The following is a 21,779-nucleotide window of genomic DNA, read 5'->3' as shown; positions in this document are numbered from 1 at the left end:
CAGATGGTGGGGTACGACCGGAAGCTTGACGTCCCCTAGACCCACAGCTTCTGATCCAGTACTGCACCCACACTCCTGCCTTCCTGCCTCCCCGCCATTGTCGCGCTCCCTACACGACGACGGTCCGTCGCTTTGGAGGGAAGGAATGTTCTGGCGTTACGACAGGCACCAGCACGAAGAACAAGAATGATACAGTAGAGAGGGCTGTGAGATGACGTCAGCCAACAGCACGCTGACTAGGTGGTCACCACGACAGGAGAGGCCTCTGCACGAAGAGAATAAAAGCGATGCGCCGCCTAGCCTCGGCCGCAATAGAGAGCCGCACTAGAAGAGCCGTCACTTGTGATCCATATCAATTACTTGCATGCAAATTGTATATTTCGAAGGACACTGATTATTTGCAAGTTGCCAACTGATAGCGACACGATCCTGTACATACACAAGGTAAGTGTGGTGTCACCGCCAGACACCACACTTGCTAGGTGGTAGCCTTTAAATAGGCCGCGGTCCGTTAGTATACGTCGGACCCGCGTGTCGCCACTATCAGTAATTGCAGACCGAGCGCCGCCACACGGCAGGTCTAGAGAGACTTCCTAGCACTCGCCCCAGTTGTACAACCGACTTTGCTAGCGATGGTTCACTGACAAAATACGCTCCCATTTGCCGAGACGATAGTTTAACATAGCCTTCAGCTACATCATTTGCTACAACCTAGCAAGGCGCCATTATTAGTTACCATTGATATTGTGAATCATGTACCGGCAAGACCGACGTTTTTCATTAACGGATTAAAGTTAAGTATTCCACCAGCTACGTCCGTTTTTCTACATTCTAATTTCCTTGTCCTGTTCCAGATGTCACACCAGCCTGCGTGAGCTAAAACGCGTGCCTTTCGGCCTCCTTCTAGTAACACGGTGCTGGCTCTCCTGCCAACCAAAACAGTACGTATTGTCAATTCAATTTCTGTAATAAACTACAGTAATGTAATTTGCTTGTATGTTGTCTAGCTATCCGAAAAAACAGCCTCCTAGGCACCCTATAAGAGACGAGTGGACAGGATACCACAATCAGGAATCCGGTAAAACATCAAATCTCCAAAATCGCTGCGGCCGGAAATAGAACCTGTAAGAACGGGCCCGACAACGACTGAAGAGAATCGTTCAACGTGACAGAAGTGCACCCTTCCGCAAATAGCTGCATATTTCAATGCTGGGCCATCAAAAAGTGTCAGCGTGCGAACCACTCGACGAAACATCACCGATGGGCTTTCGGAGCTGGAGGCCCACTCGTGTATCCTTGATGACTGCACAACATAAGGCTTTACGTCTCGTCTGGGCTCGTCAACACCGATATTGGACTGTTGATGACTGGAAACATAGTGCCTGGTGTATCAAATGGTTCGCTGAAATGGGATGACTTCATATCCAACAAGGCTGTTCTTGAGAAAGCAAAAATGTATAGCATGGAAGCTCTTATCATTGGGCATCAACTCAGATGGGTCGGACATGTCCAGCGGATGAAAAATGACAGACTTCCACGCCAAGTGCTGTACAGCGAAGTGAGCACAGGTAAAAGGCCACGATGTGCCCCTCTCAAACGTTATAAGGTTCAGTACAAGAAAAATCTGAAAAACTCGAACATCGATCCGAATAACTGGTCCACAATAGCAGAAGATCAAAGTCGCTGGGGCTCAGTTACCTCAAATGCTCTTCAAAACTTTGAGCTGGAACGTCAAAGAATGGAGAATGACAAACGCCGGAGACTTAAACTCCTCCAGGCTCAGCCACGTACTCCACCTTCCATCAGCTGTAATGTCTGTGGCCGCCTGTTCCACGCTAGGATTGGATTGCTAAGCCATCAGCGACACTTCCACGCCTGAACAGTGACAAAGGAAATCTCAGGAGAGAAATGAAAACTCGGATACGAGTATCAGCCGACGACAAATGGTTCAAATGGCTCTAAGCACTGTGGGACTTAACATCTGAGGTCATCAGTCCCCTAGACTTAGAACTACTTAAATCTAACCAACCTAAGGACATCACACACATACATGCCCAAGGCAGGATTCGAACCTGCGACCGTAGCAGCATCGCAGTTGCAGACTGAAGCGCCTAGAACCGCTCGGCCACAGCGGCCGGCACTACTCTGTTTCTTTGGCGTTCTGCTCACACGCCATTCCTCCTCCGTTGATGCCCCTTCCGTCACTGAACCAGCAGTGGGTGTGGATTCATATGGCGCTTGTTTGTAACACCTGGTGTAGTATCTTCTCTTTCAAAAATAATGACGAAACTTACTTACGGAACGTCCCTCGTAATGTGCACCTTGTTCTCTTACGTCATTGGCTGAGTTCTCCGGATAGAATCCACATGGACGTCTTAGCACATGTTTAAATGAGCGTTATGCATTGACATCAGCTGCAGGTAACGCCTGCGCCTGTGGTTAGCTGCCGTGGCAAATTACAGGAAGGTTAACACCGCAGATCGCCCACCTGCAGTCAGCTGGAGTGTGGAACACGGCGCGCCTAATGGGCGCCGTGTCGGCTGCCCGCAACACAGCGAGAACAGCGGCGGCAAACATCCGCAGTGTGATTAACAGCTTGTCCCCGTGTCGCCGCTGCGGGGGACCTTTCGGCAAGCCGAACCCATTTTCCTCGCCCTATTCGTAAACCCCCGCTACACCAACTTTGATATTTTGAATAAAAAACACGATATTGCGTATGTTTTGCTAAATGAATTTAATTTTGTTAACCTGTGTTCGGCTTAAAAAAGATCACCATATTTAAGCTATCATCGTCAAAGATGGTGAAGAACAAAGAGCTTCGACTTTGAATAACTGAAGGCACCATACTGTGTATGTTCTACAGAATTAATTTATTTATTATTCGCCGATGTTTGACTTACAAGGTAATCATCAAACGTTCGCTATCGTCGTCAAAGAAGATGCAGTATTAGTGACAACATTGAAAAGGATGATACCCTTCAAACGTGATGCACGAACACAGAGTAAATGTCATCTTTGACAGTGCAGATGTAATGCAATTAAAAAGGTTAAAAATTTAAACAGTAAGTAAGAGTAAAGGAGGCCAACCGGAAAAGAGATTAACACCAAACTCGAAAAACAGTGCCTATATGGCAGTTTAAATCAACAACAATACCAATAAAATAAAAATTAATACTTGACCAGAGTCTTAAAGAATATCTTGAAGAGCTATTATATATGTTAAGGGATACCGAATCTGAGTAACAGATAGAACTGACAATAACTGTAACAACAGAATAATTAAATACAAGGAAGAAATGGAGGAATACAACGGAATAGACACTGTAGGAAGCATTGGATAACTGAGGATTAAGTTAACTTAAGAAGAGGGGAGAGATACCATCGAAGAGAGTTCTGCCAAAGCAGAGTTACTAAAAACAGCCTTCTGGAATTCCTTCACCAAAGAAGACGACGTAAATATTTAAAATTCGAATCAAGAACAGCTGCCAACATGGGTAGAGTAGAAGTCGATATCCTCGGAGTAGTAAAGCAACTTAAATGACTTAATAAAAGCAAGTCTTCCGGTTCAGACTGTATACCAATTAGGTTCCTTTCAGAATATGCTGATACAATAGCTCCATAGTTAACATTCATATACAACCGTTCGCTCTACGAAAGATGCGTACCAAAAAATGTTAAAATGTGTGTGAATTCCTAAGGGACCAACTGCTGAAGTCATCGGTCCCTAGACTTAGACACTATTGAAACTAATTTATGCAAAGAACAACACACACACACTCATGCCCGAGGGAGGACTCGACCCTCCGGCGGGAGGGGCTACACAATCCGTGACATGGTGCCTCAAACCGTGCTGCCTCTACACGTGGTAGATCCATGCCCAAAGACTGGAAAGTTGCACACCAATATTCAAGAAAGGTAGTAGTAGCATTATGAATTACGTCGAAGGAAATGGCCTACTGACACACAGTCAACACGGATTTAGAAAACATCGTTCTTGTGAAATACAACTAGCTCTTTATTCGGATTAAGTGTTCAGTGCAATTGACAAGGGATTTCAGGTTGTTTCCGTACTTCTGGATTTCCGGAAGGCGTTTGACACTGTATCACACAAGCGCCTTGTAGTGAAATTGAATGCTTATGGAATATCGTCTCAGTTACGTGACTGGTTCGTGATTTCCTGTCACAGATGTCACAGTTCGTAGTAATCGACGGAAAGGCTTCGAGTAAAATAGAAGTGATTTCTGGCGTTTTCCAATCTGAGCAGCCGTCTTAGATTGTTTGCAGATGGCGCTGTCGTTTATCGACTAGTAAAATCATCAGAAAATCAAAACGTATTGCTAAACGATGTAGAAAAGATATCTGTATGGTCCGAAAATTGGAAATTGACCCTAAATAACGAAAAGTGTGATGTCACCTATATGAGTGCTTAAACTTGGGTTACACGATAAATCAATCAAATCTAAGGGCCGTAAATTCAACTAAATACATAGGAATTACAATTACGAACAACTTAAATTGAAAGGAACATACAGAAAATGTTGTGGGGAAGGCTAACCAAAGACTGCGTTTTATTAACAGGACACTTAGAAAATGTAACAGATGTACTAAGGATACGCTTGTCCGTCCTCTTTTAGAATAGTGCTACGTGGTGTGGGATTCTAATTGTTGGTAAGGCGGGTGCCAGGTTGAGATTCATTGGGAGAGTCCTTAGAAAATGTAGTCCATCAACAAAGGAGGTGGCATACAAAACACTCGTTCGATCTGTACTTGAGTATTGCTCATCAGTGTAGGATCTGTACCACGTCGGTTTGACAGAGGAGATAGAGAAGATCCAAAGAAGAGCGGCGCGTTTCGTCACAGGGTTATTTGGTGAGAGTGATAGCGTTACGGAGATGTTTAGCAAAGTGGCAGAATCTGCAAGAGAGGCGCTCTGCATCGCGGTGTAACTTGCTGTCTAGGTTTCGAGAGGGTGCGTTTCTGGATGAGGTATCGAATATTTGCTTCCCCCTACTTGTACCTCCTAAGGAGGTCACGAGTGTAAAATTAGAGAGATTCGAGCGGACACGGAGGCTTTCCGGCAGTCGTTCTTTCCGCGAACCATACGCGACTGGAACAGGAAAGGGAGGTAATGCAGTGGCAAGTAAAGTGCCCTTCGCCACACACCGTTGGGTGGCTTGCGGAGTATAAATGTAGATGTAGATATAGATCTTCTCAAAAATTCCAATCATCAGCTTTCTCCTTCGATTGCGAAAATATTTTGTTGACGCCGACCTACATAGGGAGAAACAATCACCATGATAAAATAAGGGAATTCAGAGCTCATACGGAAAGATATAGGTGTTCGTTCTTTCCGGGTGCTATACGAGATTGGAATAATAGAGAATTGTGGTTAGAGATGCCATGTCACGGATTGCGCACCCCCTCCCGCCGGAGGTTCGAGTCCTCCTTCAGGCATGAGTGTGTGTGTTGTTCTTAGCATAAGTTAGTTTAAGTAGTGTGTGAGTCGAGACACCGATGACCTCAGCGGTTTGCTTCCTTAGGAATTCACATGCATTTGAACATTTGAGAATTGTGAAGGCGATTCGATGAACCCTGTGTCAGACACTTAAATGTGATTTGGAGAGTGTCCTTTTAGATGTAGATGTCGATGGGTGTTGTGAGCAAGAAGATAATACTGTGCCCACAGTAGTACTTTATCTGCACAATTTGAAACAATGCGTTGTGTTGTGATGTAGATGGTTAGATCTAGAATATGTATGGATTTCTTATGAAATGAATGTTTTTATGTTGACCGTTAAAGATATTAAAAATGTGTTCTACTATCTTGTAATGCCTTTTCAGATAAACAGCACATCTTCCACTATGTGAACCAGTATTTAATATTTGCACCCAAAATTTATTTATTCAAAAAATATTGTTTAATGTTGTTCATGAATATTTTTGCCAAAATTGCACTAAGAGGGAACCTCATAGCTTAGCCACATAAGTATTTGTATAGATTCCCTTGGAAACGGTAATGTTTTGTGCTATGCAGGTCTAAGTGGCCAACATCATTCACTTCCACAGAGTTGATATGAGACCTGTACATTAGCTCAGTCAGAATATGAACACATGTTGGAAAATAAAATGCATATATCAAAAGATACTAAATTAACACTGTTTGAGATGGATGGATGTTTTATCTTATTTACAATGTCCACAGAATTTAAAATACCACGGTCTGGTTTGGCTTTTCTCTTAATGTTAATTAGTATGTCAAATTTACTTGCCTGTTTGTTAGGCCAGTCCATTTAAAATGTTATTGTAGTATTCATTAAGGTGTATAATCTTACGTTATGGATTTAACGCAATAAGTGAAGTATGAAATTAAAAAATGTGTGTGTCCTGAGACAGTGTAATTCAAGGCGCGCAAATTATCGAGACTATATTCAGACAGTGGTTGAGAATGGGAGCACTTAGCGACTTCCAACAAGCCTTTTCAAAACTGTTTTCACTGACACCCCCACTAAATAACTAAAAAAGTTGTTTGCTACATTTTAGTTGTTCATCCAGCAAAACTTCAGTCTCAGGCATGACGTTTTTATTTATTACTTCTTTACCACTGACTATTTGCAAACTACTGAATGTACCTGCAAAGTATGTTATTGTACGATACCTGGTTAAGGAGATATAAACCCATAAACATTCAGATGCATGAAAGACGTGCTTTTCTTAAAACGAGGCGCAAAGCACTGAGACACTATACTCATTCAGTGCTCGATAACACTGGAGGATGAGCTGCTGATAAACGATCAAAGTATCGTACGACCTGTCTGGTACAGGAGTCGATACCAACTTGTCTAGAAAGGATAAGCACTTTCCTGTAGTTAGGGCAGGTAGCTTATTACATTATATCACAAATTCATACAGTACACCTGCCCGGAGAGGAGAATGATTATTTTTTTGCGAAAACCTGTATAATAGGGTTGAAACTTTATTAAAATGGGGAAAAGAAATGAAGAAGAGAGAGGTATGTTTATAATGCAAAGGCATTACACAGAGAGCATAGAGATATTGAATGCGCCGTATGTTGAGAGATATTGAAGAGTAACCCGTAATCGGCATTATAAAGTTCTATTGTTTTTGTGTCATTATAATGTTACGTGAATTTCTTTGGCGTTACGTTTCTTTTCATGTTTTAAGACACAGTATGGGACCCTATTTAGACGGCTTCCAATTACAAATTCCAGACATACAGGCATGTGAGTGACTGGTGAGTATCTGAAAGGAGCGCGCTCGAAATTTGGTGAAAACGGCTCTTTTTTACTGAAGTGTGTTTATAACACCTGTTTACATTGTTTTGTAGGAAAAGGACACGCACCTGTTTCCCTAGAATTCTTCTGAGATGTTAAATGACGTTTACACCACTGCTGCAAGTGGCTCTCATCACGTACCCTGTTGAAGCCATTTTAGATAGCGATCGAAACATTGGTACATCATTTTAAAAAGTGACACAGTCTCTAAACCAGAACTATTTTACGAGCATTGATTTTAACCATGAGAGCCTATGTTGTTACACATTTCTGTTCATTGTGTACAGCATAAATATTAACCATAAAAATTAACGGTATTTGCTGCTAGCAGAGATATCCGGCGCTACTGAAAACAGCCTATGGTGACCATATACATCTGATGTATGAGAAATATTTTTATGTTGTGAAATAATGTAGTTATGTTTCAAAGAATTTTCATTTTCAGCGAATGTTTTTTGTTTTGTCTAATTTACACGGATAATGGAGACACTATAATCTTTAAATGCAGTTAAAATAGGCCGTACAACTGAACAAATTTCGAAAAGAAAACACAGAAAACTTTTGGAGAACCATTATTCTGGTTATTAAGGCCGTGAACACTACATTGAATATTTTGTATGATGCCTTGGATAACCACAGACTGAAAATAAACACAAACAAGGCTAACACAATGATGACAGATAAAGCTAACAGTCAAATAATGACAAACATTAAGACTAAAAATTAAATACTTATGCAAATAAAGAAAATTTTATTACTTGGGAACTACAACAACACTCGACAACAGAAGTATAACGAATGTTAAAAGAATAATTGCAATGATTAAACGGAGCTTCAAAAATAATAGTAATTTATCAACAAACAGCTACCTTAATACAAAAGGAATAAAGAAATTCATTAAGATAATTATTTAGCCTTTTAAGCTATGGTTGTGATGGGGGACCGTAGGGAATCAATAAAAGAAAAATTAGAAACAATAATGATGTGAATATAGAGAAGAGCCACAAAAAATCCTGAACTGAAAGAAAATCTAATGACAAATATTAAAAGAAATTAAACAGAGAAGGACATTACTTAACACAGTACAGAGAAGAGAAATTAAGCTAATTGGACAACTTATTCCACATCAGAGTTTGTAAAGAAAGTCTTAGAATGATAAATCTTGGGAACAGAATCCAAAGGAGCCCTCAAAACATCCATATTACAAAGTATCATCAGTGAAATGAACTGCATTACCTACAACCAAATGGTAAAACTGTTGTCAGTAGAAAGGCATTATGAGCAAAACGGGTCGATGAGGAGAGCTCAGTGACTTCGAACGTGCTCTAGTCACTGGATGTCATCTGAGCAAGCAATGACTCCATTAGAGGCATTTCAGGCCTTCTAAAGCTCTCCAAATTGACTGTTGGTGATTGTGAAGTGTCAATGAAATGATCTACATCTACATCTACATACATACTCCGCAATCCACCATACGGTGCGTGGCGGAGGGTACCTCGTACCACAACTAGCATCTTCTCCCCCTGTTCCACTCCCAAACAGAACGAGGGAAAAATGACTGCCTATATGCCTCTGTACGAGCCCCAGTCTGCCTTATCTTTGTGGTCTTTCCGCGAAATGTAAGTTGGCGGCAGTAAAATTGTACTGCAGTCTGCCTCAAATGCTGGTTCTCTAAATTTCCTCAGCAGCGATTCACGAGAAGAACGCCTCCTTTCCGCTAGAGACTCCCACCCGAGTTCCTGAAGCATTTCCGTAACACTCGTGTGATGATCAAACCTACCAGTAACAAATCTAGCAGCTCGCCTCTGAATTGCTTCTATGTCCTCCCCCAGTCCGACCTGATAGGGATCCCAAACGCTCGAGCAGTACTCAAGAATAGGTCGTATTAGTGTTTTATCAGGGGTCTCCTTTACAGATGAACCACATCTTCCCAAAACTCTACCAATGAACCGAAAACGAATATGCGCCTTCCCCACAACTGCCATTACATGCTTGTCCCACTTCATATCGCTCTGCAATGTTACGCCCAAATATTTAATCGACGTGACTGTGCCAAGCGCTACACTACTAATGGAGTATTCAAACATTACAGGATTATTTTTCCTATTCATCTGCATTAATTTACATTTATCTATTTGAGAGTTATCTGCCATTCTTTACACCAATCAAAAATCCTGTCCAAGTAATCTTGTATCCTCCTACAGTCACTCAACGACGACACCTTCCCGTACACCACAGCATCATCAGCAAACAGCCGCACATTGCTATCCACCCTATCCAAAAGATCATTTATGTAGATAGAAAACAACAGCGGACCTACCACACTTCCCTTAGGCACTCCAGATGATACCCTCACCTCCGATGAGCACTCACCATCGAGGACAACGTACTGGGTTCTATTACTTAAGAAGTCTTCGAGCCACTCACATACTTGGGAACCAATCCCAATCGTATGGAAATAATCGTATGGCATTTATTGGCCGGGATATCCCCTTCGGGGTTCGGCCGCCGTCTTGCAAGTCGTTTTAGTTGACACCACTTCGGTGACTTGCGTGTCAATGATATGAAAATGATGATGAAGGACACACAACACCAAGTCCCCTGCCGGGAGTCGAACCCGGGACCCCTTTCGTGGTAGACGGTAACGATTGTGAAGAGTAAACGCGAAGGAACAACCACTGTTAAACTAAGACCAGTCAGGCCTCATGTACACACGGCCAGGGACCGTCGAGCATTGCAAAAGGTGGTTGTAAAAAGTCGCATGAAACCAGCAGAAGGAATCACTTGTGAGTTCCATAATGTTTTCAGCAATCCATCTGGCACAGTGTCTGTGCTTAAGGAGTTAAAAAGAATGAGGTACGATGGTCGTGCAGTTCCACTGTAGTCACTACTAAGCGAAGGTTGATACAAAGAGCGACGCCATTGGACAGTGGATGGCCAGAAACGAGTGATTAGTGATGAATCACGGTATACCCTACGGCATTTGGCTGTAAAGATTTCGATTTTGCAAATGCTAAACGTTACATGGCATCATGTGTTGGTGAAACAGTGAAGTACGGAAGGAGTAGTGTTACAGTGGAGAGGTGCTTTTCGTGGGTTTGGTGAGGTACCCATATTTTGCCAAAGGAAAAGTTAAACGTGGAAAGGTGTGAACACATTTTACAACACTGTGTACTGCACAGAGCACAGAAAAGTTCAGAGACAGTCATTGTATCAGTATAACAATGAACCCTGTCAAAAAGCAGCATTTGTGAGGCACTGATCTGTGGACAGTAACATTCCTGAAACAGACTGGCCTGCACAGACTTCTAACCTGAAGCGAAAGAAATACATTTGAGATGTGTTAGAAAGTGGACGTAAAGAAAAGTTTTCGGAATGGCGCAGAGCAGAGTGCATTTATACTGTCCCTGTCTCGCAGTGGAGTGTTTTGTCTCTAACAACATCGTGACAGGGGTTGCATCAGCTCTCTTAAGGGGGCAGCCCTCTTTGAAAATTTCGAGAAATCTTTTTTTTTTTTTGCTTAACATGTTCTCTGGGAGTCTAATTTACTGCAATGTTCAAGTTCGCCAAAAACTCTGTTATCGAATTACGAGGCAATTTGAGAAAATGTTTTGCCGAAAGCCATTCACAACGGGAAGAAAAAAAAACCATTTAATTTCAACGGCAGCGTAATCGGCACTATGGATATTATGAACGTGCTTGAACTTCAGTTCGAACCAGTCTTTTACAACTTTTGCACCAAAGTGGACAACAATCGTATCGAGCGAGCAGAGCAGCAGACGACAGAAGTCGCCAAAGAGGTCCTCAGGACGGCCATGGTCACGAAGAAGACGGAGGAGAACTTCTTTCCGTATCTGGAAGGACTGCTGAATGGTCCAAGTATGTTTAACTTAACTACAAAAAGTGTAATCCAACGCGATAAACGCGTTTTTCTCGAAACCGTGTTTTTCAAATTTGCTGTAAACGTAACTCTAACGGTACATATAATTTTCACCAATATTTGATACTGACATTCTAAATTGAATTCTCTTTCAGCGCACGTAGCCGCTATGCAATATCTTCAAAAGTATGTTGTCGGTGCACGCTTTTGTCTCGATATTTTGGACGAAGAAAATGAATTTGTTTCGACACGTCACCATTTTGTTACAACTTAAAATTTTTCAACTTCCCTTTGTATACTGGCAGGAAAATATACTGAAAATGATTTATACAAAATTATTTTGTTGCAGGTCCAATCTGAGAGCTTCGGGAATTGACGCCTATGAGCTAAGTTCCGACTTAAGGGTTCCTTCCACATGGTGCAGTGGTTACAGGGAGTTTCGGATGTGGACGCAAAAATGATTTCTTAAAGACAAAAGTGTAAGGAATAAAACTACCTAATTATATTTAGCATTACTTCCTATTTTGCTCGGAAAAATCACGAAAATCGCCTATTTTAAGGGGTCCAAAGAAGGTTCCCCTTAAGTAAACGTTGGCGGAAGAAGGAACGCACCTGTTTTAATCGACACGATGGGGATCGCTTCATAAGTTCAAATAACGTACGATGTTCATAAATTAACAGCTTATAAACTATAAAAGAAATGCCTCCGAATTTTTTGTGTGGAAACTCTTAAAGATTTTTAAATAAGACAAACTTTATTAACACTGTACTTGTTTATTTCCCAACATAGTCACTCTGGTGACGACCCCATTTTTCCCCAACGAGAGATCAGCTTGTTGATACCGTCAATGTAGAATATTTGACGTTGTTGGTGGAGCCACAACTTCACCTCTGCTTGCACCGTTTCACAGCTATAAAACTGAAGTCCTCGAAGGAGTTCTTGAAGTTTTGGAAGCAGATGAAAATCGGATGGGACCAAGTTGGGACTGTATGGAGGATGATCGATGACATGAACCCAAGGCGTCGGATTGATCCAGATGTCTAAGCCTTCGTGTGTAGCGTGGCATTGTCATGATGAAGGAGAGGGAGCTGCATGTCTGTACGAACTCTTCGAATTGGTGCTTTCAGTCTGTTGAGGGTCTCGCAGCACTCCAACATAGTCACATTACACACCTCTATGTTATACGCTACAATTTGAAGCACTCTAGAGGCTGAGGACTGCAACTTGCTTCAGCGAAGCCGTGAAGTCGACGGATAACGAGTTATATGCATGACGTGTAATACCTCAATCGATCATGAGAACAGAATAAAAAATTCGAAGAGATTACTTTTCCGTACGCCCGAGAATTTAATGTAGTTTGTAATGTCCAAATCCACAGAGCGTAAGTAAGCTGACAGTATTAAATATTAGTTGGGCCCCCTTGAAAGATTACACGAGCCGCTTTTGATCGCAGGAGCTGGTGCAGAAATGGCGGCAGGTGGCCTTGTTGGCCTTCACCGCTGACGTACGTCATGGCAGCGAAGTGGCGCGCACGTACCAGTCTGTTGCAAGGTGAAACTTCCTGGCAGATTAAAACTGTGTGCCCGACCGGGACTCGAACTCGGGACCTTTGCCTTTGGCGGGCAAGTGCTCTAGCAACTGAGCTACCGAAGCACGACTCACGCCCGGTACTCACAGCTTTACTTCTGCCAGTACCTCGTCTCCTACCTTCCAAACTTTACAGAAGCTCTCCTGCAAGGTCCTTTAGTCTTAAGAGGTATTGCCAGACTGCGAATATTTCTGCTAGAATTGACTGTTGTTTATACTGGTTAGAACATCATTTGTTGTGGTGCTGCACTCCTCCCAACCACGTACGGAATAAAAAATTCGTGACTCGACTGTGTGCAATGTATTTGATCCATCCTGCAGTCTTTCCGCGTCGACAGGATTGCAGTGCCCGGCCTGGGCCATCTCGCAATGCATAAACAGCCGTGGTACGACCGCCTTGGCGCCCGCTGACTGTTTACGGCTTCTTCAAATGCTGCGACTGAGCTGACACCACATTTACGCAAAATATAGTGACAGTGCTGCAATACCTTTTGTAACTGCTATCTCGAAACTTTTGAATAAGATTCTTACAGCTTTTACAATTTTGTTGCTTTCTTCTTTCGATATTTGTTTTCGTATTATTTTCTTGTTCTTCTTCTTCACACTTCGTGTATTAGGCAAATTGCCTGCTACGGTACTCCGTCCCTTGTATGGTCTTCCTACATTTCTTCTTCCACTGCAATTACCGGGAATCTTTCCAAACCCATACAGTCTACGAATTTCTTCCATTTCCCGCTATTTTAATTTGTTTTTCGTTATATATTTCTAAATATTCCCTTATTTCTTCGTTTCTTTTACGCTCTTCCTTTGTACATCTTTTCACTCTTCTTAGAAATCTCATTCCTTAAGCTTATATTTTAGTTTTTGCTGTCTTGTTGTTACCCATGCTTCCCTAAACGTAGATAAATGTAATATAATGCGCATACATAGGGGCAGAAATCCATTCCAGTACGATTATGCCATAGGTGGTAAATCATTGGAAGCGGTAACGACCGTAAAATACTTAGGAGTTACTATCCGGAGCGATCTGAAGTGGAATGATCACATAAAACAAATAGTGGGAAAAGCAGGCGCCAGGTTGAGATTCATAGGAAGAATTCTAAGAAAATGTGACTCATCGACGAAAGAAGTAGCTTACAAAACGCTTGTTCGTCCGATTCTTGAGTATTGCTCATCAGTATGGGACCCTTACCAGGTTGGATTAATAGAAGAGATAGACATGATCCAGCGAAAAGCAGCGCGATTCGTCATGGGGACATTTAGTCAGCGCGAGAGCGTTACGGAGATGCTGAACAAGCTCCAGTGGCGGACACTTCAAGAAAGGCGTTATGCAATACGGAGAGGTTTATTATCGAAATTACGAGAGAGCACATTCCGGGAAGAGATGGGCAACATATTACTACCGCCCACATATATCTCGCGTAATGATCACAACGAAAAGATCCGAGAAATTAGAGCAAATACGGAGACTTACAAGCAGTCGTTCTTCCCACGCACAATTCGTGAATGGAACAGGGAAGGGGGGATCAGATAGTGGTACAATAAGTACCCTCCGCCACACACCGTAAGGTGGTTCGCGGAATATAGATGTAGATGTAGATGTAGATGTAATTTCTGCTACTGCTGTTGTATGAACCTCCATCTGGGATTCTTTGTTGGCTTCACTCTGCAAAATTTTTACAATGATTCCACGTATGGAAGTAAATTTATTATTTAATTTTTTTGTTCATGTCGTGGTTATATTCAGAAGTGACGTCACATCCTAAATATGTAACGTCTTTTACGTGTTCGAAGATTTTGATTATTCAAAAAAATCTTAGGTCTTAATGGTAATCTGCCCTGAAATGCCATTATTTTCATTTTATACTAGACTGTAGTCTGAGGTTATCTGCTGCAAGTTATAAGCTGCCATCTGAAGTTCATCTTCATTGTCTGTAGTCACAGTTAGGTCCTCTACATAAATAATTACATTCAAGGAGCTATATTAACGTTCAACATTTCCCATTTGGCTATATAGTCAAATGGGGAATCCGTCTCACCTCACAAATGCTATTAAGAGCGTATACAGAAACACCAGAATTGTTATGGGAATGTACACTGTACTTCTCCAATGGTCTTTCACACACACACATATATATGGTGTCCCTTTTATCTTGACCACCCTAAATAACTGTTTGTCCAGATGCAAATTACAAAATGTTGCAAGCAAATGTTCTTTAGCCGTCAGGGGAACATCAATCAGCATGTTGCCTTCGTTATAGCTTTGTTTTTTACAAAAATATGAACAGCGGTATGTCTTTTTTGAAATGGCACCCCGTATTTTTTATTCGGTAATTCATTTCCTCTCCTAAAGACCTATTCAAAAATGTATCACAGTGTACCATTCACTGAAACACGTTATTGATTACATAACACAACATTGAGGTGAGACGGATAACCTCGCTCGGCCACGATATTCCGTAACATCTGTCTATTCACATTATCGAATACTTCCCCAAAATCCACGAAAACAAGATACGTTTCCCTAATGAGCTCTCGTCTTTTTTCTATACCTCATTGCAGCGTGAAAACGTTGTTTATAGTCGATCACCCTTTTCTAAATCCTGGTTGTTCTTCAGATTCTTCGTGCGCTTTCCGAGTTATGTTTTGCATTATTTCTCTTCTGTTTACATTCATTGCACTTTTCATTTGTGGGATTATTAATGTAGTCCTTGAAAGCTTCTTGTTTTCCTTTAGTCATTGTTTTGATGTTATTTAATTTTAAAATCCGCTGCAGTTGGAAGAGCTCTTGTACGGACACGGCGGCGCCTTCATCCACCTGTGGTCCGTTCAGTCTACCCCCGGGGCAGACTGCCGGCCCGGCAGGTGTGTGTCGGGGTGCGTTGACCGTGACGGCACGTCGCGCCGCCCCAAAGGGGGGGACTGTCTTTGCCAGCGGACCCGGATGCGTTTCCGATATCTGTTGGGACGGGAGGAGGGGTCGGTCAATGGCGAGGAGTAGGGAGGGGTGAGAGGATCTGTCCGCCGCAGGGACGCCCAGACATATCGCGGCCGCAGTTCAATATTCCGGATCAACTGCCGCTCGGCCCGGCCAGAGCGGCGCCTATTTTTCGCTTCATAAGTCACCGACCGACCAGGAGCAGCGTGGCCGTTCCCGCCCCCCTAACACCGGCTGATTGAAACTTGTGGGGAAGGTACTGAGAACGTCTCGTTCTGGATCTCAGGGCTAGCGATGCTAACATCAATACCAAGTGCGCACCATTGAATTCTTGTGGTGGCCCTTCGATATGTCAGCGGTGACGCAGTGTAAAATGTGTGTCCAGGTTGGTCAGGCATCTCTAAACGTTGTACTGAGGAGTTACAAGGTTCAAAATGGTTCAAATGGCTCTGAGCACTATGGGACTGAACATCTGAGGTCATCAGTCCCCTAGAGCTTAGAACTACTTAAACCTAACTAACCTAAGAACATCACACACATCCATGCCCGCGGCAAGATTCGAACCTGCGACCGTAGCGGTCCCGCGGTTCCAGACTGAAGCGCCTAGAACCGATCGGCAACTCCGACCGGCTGGAGTTATAAGGAAATCTGGAATTTTACTCCCGGAGTGCAGTCTTGTGTCTGCACGGATTGTGGAAATCGAGAAACCGACTGCTCCAAATGATACACGTACACGGTCCAGTCACATTAATGTGACCCCGGTCTGTGTTCGGCGTGAACGCGCAATAACCACTGACAGACGTCAAGTGACAGCACTAGCAGTGGAGGGAAACAGTGTAGCCATTGTCGTAAGCTGGTAAGGAGCGATTTATCTGACGTCCAAAAGGGCATTATCACTGGATTTGATGCAAGAGGAGGAAGCGTTTCCGAAACGGCTAACTTTTTAGGCAGTTTGCGTCCACTGTGGTGAAGGTTTACAGGGCATGGCAAAATGGCGGTACTCATGAACCGAAGGCTAGGCAACTGTGATGCACCATGGGTAATGTATGACAAACGTAAACGATGGCTGCGGAGATTTACGCGGGCGTATCGACGTGAAACTTTCGAGCACATGACCGCTAAAGTTAACCAAAGGGCTACCAACAGCATCTCCTCAACGACAGCTTAGATAACGTCACTGCCTGTTAGCCCCGCAGCGGGTTTGTGGTTCATGCACCCGTGCTGACTGCTCCTCACCGTCGACGAAGTTTGGAAATTCTGCGCGAGTAGCCAATTGGGATTCCACTGAGTGACGACAGGTGACCTTCTCAGATGGATCATGTTCTACGCTCCATCGGACATGAAACGTCCGAAAGCACGCTACAACAATTGGCGGAAGGGTCTTGGACATCTAAACAGGACAATGCACTGTATCGCGGAGCTCACAGTTTACATGTACCAGGATGAGTTTAATGTGTTGCGCTGGCCATCAAACTTTCCAGTTATAAACCTAGTCGAGAGTCTGTGAGAACAATTCAATCGGGCTGTTCGCGCTATGGATTCTCAACCGAGAAACCTAGCGCATCTGGTCACAGCAAGGAATCAGCATGGCTCAACATCTCTGTCGGTACCTTCTAGAACTTCATCGAGTCTCTTCCTGCACGTCTCGCAGCGGTGCGCACTGCGAAAGATGATTATTCAGGCTTTTCACAGTTGGTCACATGAATGTAACTGGACAATGTATCGCATCAAGCAGACCTGACTACAGTTATTTAAGGTTCCACGATACTGTGTACAGTTACCCGCTACTCCATTCCTGCCGTAAGTATTCTTTAAATCGTGCTGGGTGGGAGATCTGGTGAACATGTTGGCCAAACCAACAGACGAACACCATCTGTATCAAAATAGGTCAGGAGAGCGCGGAAAACACGCGGTCTCGAGTCATATCTTTTAAGAATAGCGCCATAGAGATCTCTAAAGCTGGTCACAGCTGTCAGCCTTAACGCGACAAAAACATAAAGGCTTCAAATTACTGCCCATGCGAATCAGAGATCACCGTCCTGTGCACCCAGTCCAAAACAGAAAAGTGGGGGACCTGCTGTCTCAATCCTTACCAAAAGATCTGGCGCACAAACATAGTCACGCTCTTTTATAATAGAACGTTCTAAATTCTTCCATCCTGTCTCTCTTTGTATTTGAACTTTCATACGCACTAAGTCCGTCTCCACTGTCTTGTTTTTCTCCCATTGATTTACGGTACATCCCACCGCCACTGTCTGCTGTCTCATATACACTATCTCCTTTTGTCTTTCTTTCCCACCGCTATTATCTCCACCATACTTCGGCAGCTCAAAAATTCTGCGAGCTTCAACTCATTTTTTCCCTATACCAACATGTTAAAATTGTAGTCCAAAATGGGATCTCCTTCGTACATACATGTTAGGGCTCTCCGGTATGGGTGGGTCCTGATCCCCTACGCCTGTGTATGGTCTCCACACACCTGTGTTTTTCATTTCCACCGTCTCCTCTCTCTTTTACTCCCACTGCTTCTATCTCTGTCCATCTCTCTTTCCCTTTTACCGGCACTGTCTCTCACTGAGAATCCTCTCTCCCTTTAGCTTCCAGAGACATTGTCTCTTCATCCATAATGAATGACACTTTCTTCCTTCCACCATCACTGTTTTCTGTCTCTTTTCGCACCCCCTCCCCCCCCCCAACCCCCTATTGGCCCTGTGTTCCACCGTCAATGTCTTCCTGCTACTCTCTCTCACCATAAAAAAGATCGAATATGTTCGGATGCCAAAATTTTTGGTGAGGAATGCGGAATGACGATTGAATCAGCTGGTTCCCCGTTTTTCTGTCATGTCTTTTAAAGAGGAACAGCTGCGATAGGAGCAGTTTTCATCTGGTTCCCTTCTTTTCCCTAGTACAGCTTGGTGCGCTGCTTATGTAAAGTAGGAGTAATATAAGGTTATCACAAAACCGTCTGCTTTACATTTTTTTGTGGATACCTTACTCATCAATCGGTAATCATCGAAAACGCTCTGCTTTAGATTTGTATCTTAAAAGAGTAAAATATTATGACAAATATTTTGCCGAATTTGCATTCTTTTCAGTTATACATAATTTATGGCAGTTATTTTTAATTCTTTTCACACTCTCTTTTTTTTCATTGCAGTACCACTTTGGTCATATTTGTATAGGCATGAAGTGTCTTTTATGTGTTATTGGTGAAAAAATTCTCACCAAACAAGAGTTCTGTGACCTCAGAACCATTGCAATGATCCTGGAAAACTTGCCAAGTGTTCATTGCGTCAGTTAAAACTACATTTACGCCACACAGGCGATATTACGTGCAAATTTTAATATCTTATGTACGATTAATCTGAAACTCTTGATCTCGGTAACGGATAATCATATCAAAAAGATTTGAAGGGCCCCGAGAACATCCTCTTATATATGGCAAGAATTTCGACGACCTGCCATGAATAGAAATTATAGAAGTGGCCATCCCCACAACTGGTACTTTTCTTAGCGAAAAATCATGGTTTTTCGGGGTTTTCTCTACAAATGCCTTCGCCAAAATGGTTATTATAAAAGGCGCCTAAGACCCGCTCCAGCCACGCCTAACGCTAATAACCAATCGATTTGCCCAATTTGCCTGGGCTGAAGGAAGTGTGTAATGTTAAAATTTTGAACCTACACTATGGGATAGTTACAGTTTGTCCGTTGTTCCAATAAATATGCAAATGGTCACTACGCCAAATACTATCTAAAACACTTGACCCCTTTCCTATCCCTGTGATTAGTAGAACGCGAGATATGATGTCCTGAAAAGTCGCATTTGCGTGAGAGGCTTTTGGGGACATATTGGTACCGCGCACTGTTGTGCACGGACAAACTTCATGCCTATTTGACGATAGCTGCATACCGCTTTATTGACCGGCAAAATAGACTGTACTCCAGTCCTTGCCTGTTATTGTAGTTAGTAGAACGATTTACATATTCAAAAGAAAATATTCATGTTGCAATTCTTGATCACTCATACTTTTAAGCCTACAGAATTACCTGAAATTTTTTAAGACGTAGAACAATATCGGTCCTCGCTCGCTTGGAATGCGTCGTTGGAAGTACTAGGAGGTTGAAGACAAACAATAATATTTATTTATTTATTGTTCATTGATTAAATGAAAAAGCGAGGTGTTTGAGATTTCGGACCATATTAGAAGTGGAAACCGGCTTTAAATTACAATAAACTCTTGGTAGCATGATACTCCGAGCTTCTGTCATTTTGTTTGTAACGGATAAATAACACTTTGTAACGAACGAATAGTTCCGTAACTGCGCATAGCCTTTCGCAAGGAAGGGCGGTCGTGGAGGTGGGGTGGGAGGGGGAGGGGGGGGGAGGAGGCAACGTGGTCTACTGACAGCGAAGAATTTTCACTGATGTCCAGCAGTCATTATTTGCCACTCCGGTAAACTACAGACTTAACGCTGCCGAATATGACGTAAAAAACTGTCTTGTAAATGGCATCGAAGTTGGATTAGGCTTTTCTAACGGTCTATTCCCCGTATCTCCACTTCGAGTAGCATCTTTTGTTGGTTATTTTTATTGGTGTCTAAAATAATTTTCTCAGTCGTTCTGACTTTCTATTCTATTTCACTTTCAATCGAACGTTATGCGAATACGAATAAACATTTTCGTTTATATATTCTAGTTTTATTTCACAACTACACTCCTGGAAATTGAAATAAGAACACCGTGAATTCATTGTCCCAGGAAGGGGAAACTTTATTGACACATTCCTGGGGTCAGATGCATCACATGATCACACTGACAGAACCACAGGCACATAGACACAGGCAACAGAGCATGCACAATGTCGGCACTAGTACAGTGTATATCCACCTTTCGCAGCAATGCACGCTGCTATTCTCCCATGGAGACGATCGTAGAGATGCTGGATGTAGTCCTGTGGAACGGCTTGCCATGCCATTTCCACCTGGCGCCTCAGTTGGACCAGCGTTCGTGCTGGACGTGCAGACCGCGTGAGACGACGCTTCATCCAGTCCCAAACATGCTCAATGGGGGACAGATCCAGAGATCTTGCTGGCCAGGGTAGTTGACTTACACCTTCTAGAGCACGTTGGGTGGCACGGGATACATGCGGACGTGCATTGTCCTGTTGGAACAGCAAGTTCCCTTGCCGGTCTAGGAATGGTAGAACGATGGGTTCGATGACGGTCTGGATGTACCGTGCACTATTCAGTGTCCCCTCGACGATCACCAGTGGTGTACGGCCAGTGTAGGAGATCGCTCCCCACACCATGATGCCGGGTGTTGGCCCTGTGTGCCTCGGTCGTATGCAGTCCTGATTGTGGCACTCACCTGCACGGCGCCAAACACGCATACGACCATCATTGGCACCAAGGCAGAAGCGACTCTCATCGCTGAAGACGACACGTCTCCATTCGTCCCTCCATTCACGCCTGTCGCGACACCACTGGAGGCGGGCTGCACGTTGTTGGGGCGTGAGCGGAAGACCGCCTAACGGTGTGCGGGACCGTAGCCCAGCTTCATGGAGACGGTTGCGAATGGTCCGCGCCGATACCCCAGAAGCAACAGTGTCCCTAATTTGCTGGGAAGTGGCTGTGCGGTCCCCTACGGCACTGCGTAGGATCCTACGGTCTTGGCCTGCATCCGTGCGTCGCTGCAGTCCGGTCCCAGGTCGACGGGCACGTGCACCTTCCGCCGACCACTGGCGACAACATCGATGTACTGTGGAGACCTCATGCCCCACGTGTTGAGCAATTCGGCGGTACGTCCACCCGACCTCCCGCATGCCCACTATACGCCCTCGCTCAAAGTCCGTCAACTGCACATACGGTTCACGTCCACGCTGTCGCGGCATGCTACCAGTGTTAAAGACTGCGATGGAGCTCCGTATGCCACGGCAAACTGGCTGACACTGACGGCGGCGGTGCACAAATGCTGCGCAGCTAGCGCCATTCGACGGCCAACACCGCGGTTCCTGGTGTGTCCGCTGTGCCGTGCGTGTGATCATTGCTTGTACAGCCCTCTCGCAGTGTCCGGAGCAAGTA

Source organism: Schistocerca serialis, chromosome 1, assembly GCF_023864345.2.
Source record: "Schistocerca serialis cubense isolate TAMUIC-IGC-003099 chromosome 1, iqSchSeri2.2, whole genome shotgun sequence".
NCBI classification, from domain to species: Eukaryota; Metazoa; Arthropoda; class Insecta; order Orthoptera; family Acrididae; genus Schistocerca; species Schistocerca serialis.
The sequence above is the reverse complement of the archived record's forward strand: the minus strand, read 5'-3'. Positions refer to the sequence as shown.